The sequence below is a fragment of the Phragmites australis genome, chromosome 9 (assembly GCF_958298935.1).
Source record: "Phragmites australis chromosome 9, lpPhrAust1.1, whole genome shotgun sequence".
Taxonomy (NCBI): domain Eukaryota; kingdom Viridiplantae; phylum Streptophyta; class Magnoliopsida; order Poales; family Poaceae; genus Phragmites; species Phragmites australis.
Window position 1 is genome coordinate 26,298,270 of NC_084929.1, and position 8,428 is coordinate 26,306,697.

The 8,428-nt window shown below is 47.1% G+C and overlaps 1 non-coding gene across 1 annotated transcript; it reads right to left on the bottom strand.

Annotated features, from left to right (window-relative positions):
• Window positions 1–7,583: 7,583 nt before the first annotated feature.
• Window positions 7,584–7,665, bottom strand: TRNAS-CGA (transfer RNA serine (anticodon CGA)). The gene has a single exon. It is a non-coding gene; the product is annotated as a tRNA-Ser (tRNA).
• Window positions 7,666–8,428: the final 763 nt, after the last annotated feature.

Consider the following 8,428-nt stretch of genomic DNA (forward strand, 5'->3'; position numbering starts at 1 on the left):
CACGAGGTCGTGTATGCTCATCCGCTGTGCCACCCGTTGGAGGAGCTCCACCCTTGAGGTCATCCGGACCTTAGGCATCTCCACTACCGAGGTCCGGATATACCTGATCTCCTAATTGGTAGAGCAAAGAGGGGACCTGGAACCCAAATCACATTAGAACCACCACTTCAACCACCCAGTGTACCACCGCTTGTTGATGGCCTTCGCCGAGAACACTCCATGGTACTCCGGCCTGAGCTAGAAGTTCACACTGGTGAAGCTGAGGGCTTTCTTCACTCCACCCTCCATCTGAAGCTTCGGCTAGTAGTGTCCCTCGTTGAGGGCGGCAAAGAACTCTGCGTGTCCCTCATAGCCCTCCGCTCGCATAGTCCGCTCAAAGATGGCCAAGCGGGCAATGGCATTCACCGAGAGCTAAGGGAGCTCCACAAAATAATGCCAAAGCACCCCCTCGAGGAGTGATGCCACTGGGAACCCGAGCCCAGCGTCGATGAAGGCTTCGAAGACCACGGTTTTGTGGCCTCGTGGTGCGGGGGTAATCTCCCCTTGCGGAACACATGCGACCGATCCAGAGGGGTCTTCCCCTCTGCGACTAGCCGATCGAGCTCGGCCTCAGTGACGGTCGACGCACCTAGCCTGCCGGTATGAAGAGGGTATTTCCTACTAGCGCAGCGTAGCTCTACCCTAGCGGCGGGCTGGGCATCGATGGAAGGTTTTCCACCGCCCGGGATTGTACTGACCTTCAGGCATCGGCAGTTCCACCTGTACCACCACCATCAGCGGCTGCAGTCGACGTGGTAGCTCGGTCTGTCGATGACGCGCGGCCCCTTGGCGGTGAGCCCGCTCCACTACAGGTGCCGAAGCGAGTCAAGGCCTCTTGAAGAAGCGGTGCGGAGAGCTTATCTACCAAGAGTCTGCAAAGGTTGGGGCTGGTGGATGCATGCGCAAGAACTCGAGCCACAAAAATTGAGGTGTCGGATGAAAATGACACTCATCCACAACCTCCACCTTATAGATTGGGGAATGGGTCGTTACCTCCTCGTGGCGAGTGCGCACATCCAGTCTCCTCTCCCCACAATCATGGGGAGGCAAAACAGCTCGCCACAACGCTCCAATACCAAGGCGTTACTCGCCTCTAATACCGACTGGACAGGCACAATTACATCATCCACCGCATGCAACATTTAATGATGTCCCTCATAGGTAACGTTGGGTATTCAGCCTGCACCCCTGACCGGCATTCCAGCGTTCAGCATCATTGGAGGACTGAGGGCCCGTAACCGCGGGGCCAAGGATCGCCAGAGACCCTGCTTTGAATACCGCGGGGATAGCCGCACCGCTAGTCATCCTCGCAAGGGGGTTCTGTTGGGAGAATCACTATTAAGGACCCCCGACATCCCTTGGCCTCGGAAGTTTGGGCCCAAAGACTGCTAGGCCCTGGCCCCCTCTGGGGCCTAGGGCTCCGAGGCGGTCCTGGAGGCCGTGCCTCCGGAGACCTGAAGCCTTCCAACCCTTTCAAAAGATCAACCAGGAGGGGGCCCGTAAGCTGCCCCCATGTGTAGTGAGGAGACCAACATTTAATACTAGTGTAGTGATGGTCGTCTGACATCATGGCACAAGTAGTGGCCGTCTGACACGCTGGTACAGTGCAGCACCGAAATAGACAACCCATCGCTAGAATAACCGACTTACCAACCGTATGGATAATTACTGGGCTAGCTCGCTCTCTGGTTATATAGTATAAGATATATATCTCTGCCTACCTCCTTGGGGCACGTTTGTATACACACTCTGAATATCAGTATAAATATAGATCCTTGGCCATCAAGTCAAAGGGGAAAAAAGATTATCCAGACAACTTTGTTGTCTCCTTATTCTTCGTCTCTCCTTCAAACTTGAGTTATTTGTATGACTTAGCTCTAGCCGTATTTTATTTGTAGAAGATAGTTTCTTTCATCGATGCACACCCATGCCCCATGCATGCTACCGCTGTAGCAAGTAGCATCATCTATTCTATACGTGTGTGGTACCACTACTATACAGCTATACTGCCGCTCTACCTTCGCACCACCATCGCCACCACCAGCAGTAGCAAGTCTGTGTGGAACAAGCAAAGCCTGATTGTCTCTTGGCACTAGCATATCAAAAATAACCCCTTGATCGACCGATCAATCTAGGTCCTAGCAGCAATTCTTTTTAGGGAGGTCTGAAGAGGTCACTCTCACTCCTAGCTAGGCTGTGTGGTGCACCGTACACATCCGGCTCATCAGTATACAATCTTGCCACTGTCCCTTTAGAAAATAATCAAGTGTCGATCGACGGCATCAGAATCGACGGCTAACCATCTAGGCAATTGAATTCCCCGAGACGGTTCAAATGAGTAGTTGTAAACGTGATAAGGTTTGTTGGGTTGGGTGTGCGTCTGGTCGTCCCTAACGACGGCCGCGGCGACAACTGTGATCAAGCTGCATCACTGCACACACAATTTTTTCTCTCCTTCTCTTTCCCTTGGAAGGATCGATCACATGTTCAACCGTTATAGCTAGCTAGTCCAATGACAATCACTCGAGATTGTATGTTTCAGAGAGGATATATAACACTGATCGACAATGTAACCAGGCAGCACAAAGGTCGAGCCAGTTTTGTCGGTTGTCATCACTTGCTCTGCGTAGATAGAACAACACACCTCTGTACAGCGACACCCTAGCTAAAATATATGCGTGCCTTTCATTGATCCCCTCTTGGATCCGATCCGATCGGTCCGTGTAGGAAGGATTTGCTTCTTTATTCTTTTTTAGAGGAATTGTTCTATCACATATAGTTTTGCATGAGAGGATCGGATCATTTGCTTGTACAATTAATCGATTCTGATTTGTTGAAATGTCATCGTTTTTTGTCACCTTTATTTCGCGTGCACCTATCGATGTTCCAGGTGATAATGATTGCGTACTTCGGGTAATGCGTGTCCAATTAAATCGTCATCGCGACACCGCACAGGCCTGATTATTTCGGCATCGAGAGGGTGCAGAGAAAGGGTCCAAAATGTAGCACTGATTAATTCAGGATTTCTTGCACACCTGTCAAGATTATTTTCCAATTTTTTGCCCCTTCAACCAACACTGGCTGGAAATTTTTTTTTAAAAAAAAATGTATGTGTTTCGATCCGTACAGTAGAGGGCTTCGTCTCCTATCAATTTCTTAACGCCTATGACTGTTATGTGTTGTTCATTTGGAAGGGATGTCTCCTCAACGACACCTATTAATCTTGTATATATTTGTAACATCACATTGCAATGAGAATAGCTAATTCATTCGATTCTCAAATTTAATTTCTCTCGATCCCTTTCTACTCTAACAGCGAGCATGCAGGCATAGAGGAAATAACAAAAAAGAAAAAAGGATCCATCGCAAGTTTCTTACGTCCAAACAAAGTAGATGGCAGCACATTGGTAGCACCTGAACGCATCACGCAACAATTCTGATGGCAAGCGCACAGAGCAGATCGTGTAATATCTCCCAGCTAATCAACTGAGCTGATTGCGATCGCATATTATTATAACACTGATGATGGTCTTCCTGTCTTTGCAGGACCGGCCGCGGCCGGGACAGACAAAATCTCGCCGATCCGGCGGCGCCGGCGCGGATGGATGGACGGATCCCACCCGGTTCGCAGGCCCAAATCACGTGGTGGCAGCATGCGCGCGCGCGCAGCGGAAGGCGGAGCCCGTGCGGTCCAGTACGGTCGAGCTGGCCCATGTGCACCGTTCACCTCACCTGATCTCATGGGGCCAGACGTGTGCTGGCTACGGTGTGGAATTTTTAGAATTTGATCCTTTCAAAAAAACTCAACACATGGACCCCTAGCGAAAGAATGTCGAAAAATGGACCCTTTTCAAATAGCACGGCGGCGCTGTCACGTATGATTGCGAGTCTAATGCAGAAGATGGTAAGTGGTAGCTAGCACGGTGTGAAATGTCACGGGCGCCGTGCAAAACACAAATTATTTGCTTAGGGGTTTATTTATGAAAAATATTTTCAGAAGGGTCAAAATATAAAAATTTCTCTGCCGGCCAGAGCCACCGTGCATCAGCTTTGACCGCCCTCTGGTCGGATGCATGCATGATGCAGTGCGCGCACACACGTTTGTTCGTGCGATGAAAAATGAGGGCAGCCGTGGGTTCCGTACGCGCCGGTGCCTAAACTATGGCAGCTTTGAACTCTGGGCGGGGTAAGTAGAGGCTCGAGTGTTCCCGTTGCGGCTCTAGTGTCTAGATCGGTCCATTTCTAATTAGTGAGTCGGGCGAGGAAACCGTACTAAAATATACTCAAATAAATTATATTTAAATTAAAATAAGAACTGACTTATGTTTGGAGGGAACTGTCAGCTAACATTTGTAACAGTGGAGTTACCCGATAGGGATGAAAATGGAAACGATATATATCGATATTTCGGGGCTCGTTTTCAAAAAGTTTTGATCATAGCAGCCGGAAATGATATACCGAAGAAATGGAAATGGAAATGGTATTATCTCCCGGAAATGGAAGTGGAAATGATTTTGGGCTCTTCCGATCGTTTCCGGGTTTTTCGGTATTCAGCCGATAATTATCGTATTTTAAGCCTGGTAATTACCGTTTTCCACCCTCATATTTGAAAACCCACGTCCACAAGCATCCCAACCCATATAAATCTATGTTAAATCTAAACTATTAGGTATCTATGTTAAGTTTGAACTAAAAACTATATGTAATATGTCTATCTCGTTGGATGTTAGTATGTTGCGATGTTCTGGTGTCTGGTTGTATACTTCAGTACTTATGTGTTTGTTTGGCTTATCATAAGTCGAACATGTATGGTATTATTATTTAAGTTAAACATATGATATTATCCTCATAGTGTGTCTATGTGTAATCATCGATCAATTGACTTGATCCTATACATAATACATGGGTGTGATTACGAGTAGCGTTACGCCGGTGTTTATCGTTCTATAATTTCGATTCCCGATCGATACCGGCTTGTTTCCGTTCCGACAATATCGTTATCGATGTTCCTGTAATATCGACGCTGTATTCGTTTCCGGCACTATCATTTTCGATTTCGCTTTCGAGAAAAAATATGAAAGTGAAAATAGTGAAAGCTTCTTCCGATCGTTTTCGATTGTTTTCATCTCTATTGCCCGATCTGAAGGGGCTCATAATAGTCAGCACGACTGACAAGTCACGAACCCTTCTAGAATCGTTTTTACATAGCTTGGAAGCAGAAACAAAACAAAAGGACCTTTCATAATAAAAAAAAAGCAGAAACAAAATAAAAGGACCTTTGGCAATAAAAAGGAAAATATCCATATTTGGTCCCTCAACTCTTCTCCTTTTAGTTTTCACCTTAACTATTGTTCAGATCCATTTACGTCTCTCATCTCCTAATACCATCCGAATGTCATCTCTTGAGCAGTTTTCTACCCCATGTGGTACGGACATGGCATTGACTTAATCGGTTTTCTCTCCTCTCAACAGCAATTAACACCAAGTAGGCAATGGGACATATCCAGTCATCCTTACACTGTTTGTCCACACCTCTCTGACCTCTCTAGGTCCAGCGTCGTCGCTCCCATTGGTTTAGCACCATCGTGCCACCGAGGGGACTCACGGTCGCAAGAGTCGCTAATAGCTGCCTCATTGTGGGAGGGACGACGACGGCTGAGGAGACATCGCAACGCACTCCAAATCGGGTAACTTGCCAACAAAATCGGTTCTGCTACTGCACGCAACAAGGTTTCAAACCTCATGGTTGCCCATGGAGCCAAGCAATGAGCTCTTTCATTATTATTATTATTCACTCTTGCAAATAAGCTCTTTGGGGTGAGCTTGTAGATGGAATGGCTCTTGAAAGTACATGTTCGGTTTGGAGGTGCCGTAGCTGACCTCCTAGAAGCAACAGCCAGCCTAAAGGAGGAAGTGGAAGCCACGAAGAAGAATATGCTATGTTGTTTTGTGCTTTTGGTGTCAGTAGTTTTTGTAGTAGGATGAAATTATTTTTGTTGTAAGCTGAGAACTTTGAGTTTCTCAGCGCACACTGGAATGTAATGTGCCAATTAATAAAAGCTTTTACCACTCAAGTTGCCAAGTTATGCATCAAACCGGAGTGCTCTATATTTTACTTGTTGAACTATATACTTACATATATCCGTACACATTCAATATAGCAAATCTGCACACATCCATGGTGGCGCCACTGATGTTACCTTTGTTTTGCTACAATAGCTTCGTTGAGGAACTCTGACACTAAGGTGGTGTACCTTGAACCGACCAGCATCGATGGAAGGGGATAGAGAACGGGAAGTGGCGGCATGGGACAGGCATAGGGTGGAGCGGGTTGGAGCTAGCTGCTTGCAAGGGTGGCATAAATTGGAGATTAGGGCAAGCCAGAAAGAAACCACGTAGAAAACAACTCTACTTCTTGCCCTGCCATCACCTGTTATTCACGTCAGCACCATGTCGGATAGAAAATCAGGTAGGGGGTATATTTGGATAGTTTAGAAGATAAAGGACGTAAATGGATTCGATCAAAAGTTAAGGGTGAAAATTAAATCGTGGTAAGAGTTGAATAACTTTTTCCTCTAAAAAAAACTGATCGGAGCTTCGCGCAAGCAGCCCCAGCACATGCTCGAGTGCAGAGTGGGTGAGCGCGCGTGTTTTGGAAACCAGAAAGAGAGCGCAAAAAGCGCACACGTGGCCACTGAAGCAGTCAAGTGAGCCAACTACATGTACGCGGCTTCGTGGTGTTCCAGTAATGATGAACGGTGGCTACTGACGTGCTGTAGATTAAGTCTCCAATAATGGGCTGCGCTGGGTGCTTTTCGGTCAAAATCCACTGGAGGCTTCGGAGGGCTAAGAACTTTCTGGATTCTGGTCCTTGGGCTCATGATTTGAGGAGCAGTGGTACAGCAATGATTTTTTGAATCGAAGTCGCGGCATGAGCGCTGCAAAACAAACGCGAAGATGAAATGGAGGCGTTGTTTGGGCTCCGGCTGCCGAAATCGATGCGAGATTGGGCCGACAGACGCGTGGATTTCGGTGAACCGCCCCACTCTCTAATCGCTGATTCGCAGGGAAGGGACTCAGGCTAGAGATGGCAATGGCCCGTTTTCTGTTTCCCCTATTAGGGGCTGGGTACGGGGGCATTCTTCCACTCATGGGCCTGTAACGGTTAATTTCTCCACCTATCGGGTACAACAGAGTCAATAGGCATATCGTGGCGTTGAACATGGGCTCACTTGGGGTGCTGAGGGTTAACAACAACGGCTGCGCGGTGCGGTCCACGGGCCTGGCTGGCATATATTTTAGCTGGCTCGGCCACGAAGGCTCATTGGACCCTACTGCCCTGGCCTCCCCCTGCCCGAACTGTGCGCGTCTCTTCTGCAATTGCGCCGGCTGTCTCGGCCCTTGGGCTCGTGGCGCGGATGGCTTAGCAGCGGGCCGTGAGTGCCAATCCGATGAAGACCATGTGGGTCAGACGGATTGGCCGAACCAAAAACAAACTGAAGGGGGCGAAAAAAGAAACAGAAAAAACAGGAGAAGAAAAAAAGCGTCGACAGCAGGATTCGAACCTGCGCAGGCAAAGCCCAACAGATTTCGAGTCTGTCTCCTTAACCACTCGGACATATCGACAACTTGGTCGTTTGGACAACTTGTACGCTTATAAACTGTCTCATCTCTGGAAGAACAAGGTTTTCTGGCTCTTCAGAAATCAGGTACCGAGAGGCTGTCGCGATCGAAATTACGCACACAGCAGCCAGCACCGGCTTACACAGGAAAATTGTTCCGTGCATGCACGCACGCACGTTGCTGTCCAATACCCGACCCCCTCTTTTCTCTCCCATTTATGTTCTTTTTGTCCCATCCTTCTTTTCTCCAAGGTGGGTGCAGTGGCCTGGTGGGGACGGAAGGGGACATGCGAGGCCCGCCATGCATGTGCCGTCGTCGACTCCGGCTGCAATTCCGAGAAAAAGAGAACTAGCGAAGCCGCCGTTCAATTTATCGATGGTAATCGGCGGTTACTGATCTTATCACTTTGTTCGGTTTCAGAAACTAAATAATAACTAAATTTAAATTAAAAAATAAAAAAATTCAAAAAAATCTTAAAAAAACTAGACACAATTTTCCTGTGTAAGCCATCTTTTGTTAAAAAAAATTCAAAAATAATATCTTTTGCATCATATTCTGTAGGGAGAACGTTTGAAAAAAATGAAAAAAGTTAAAGCGTGCGGTTCAGTTATTAACTCATGTTAAGAAAAACTTAACATGTAATAACATATTTTTCTTGCGTAGGACGTATCATAAGATGATCTTTAAAATTAATTTTACTTCATTTAGAGTTTTATTAATTTCTCTATAATGTTTACAAAGTTCACAAGCATAAAGTGAATATGTT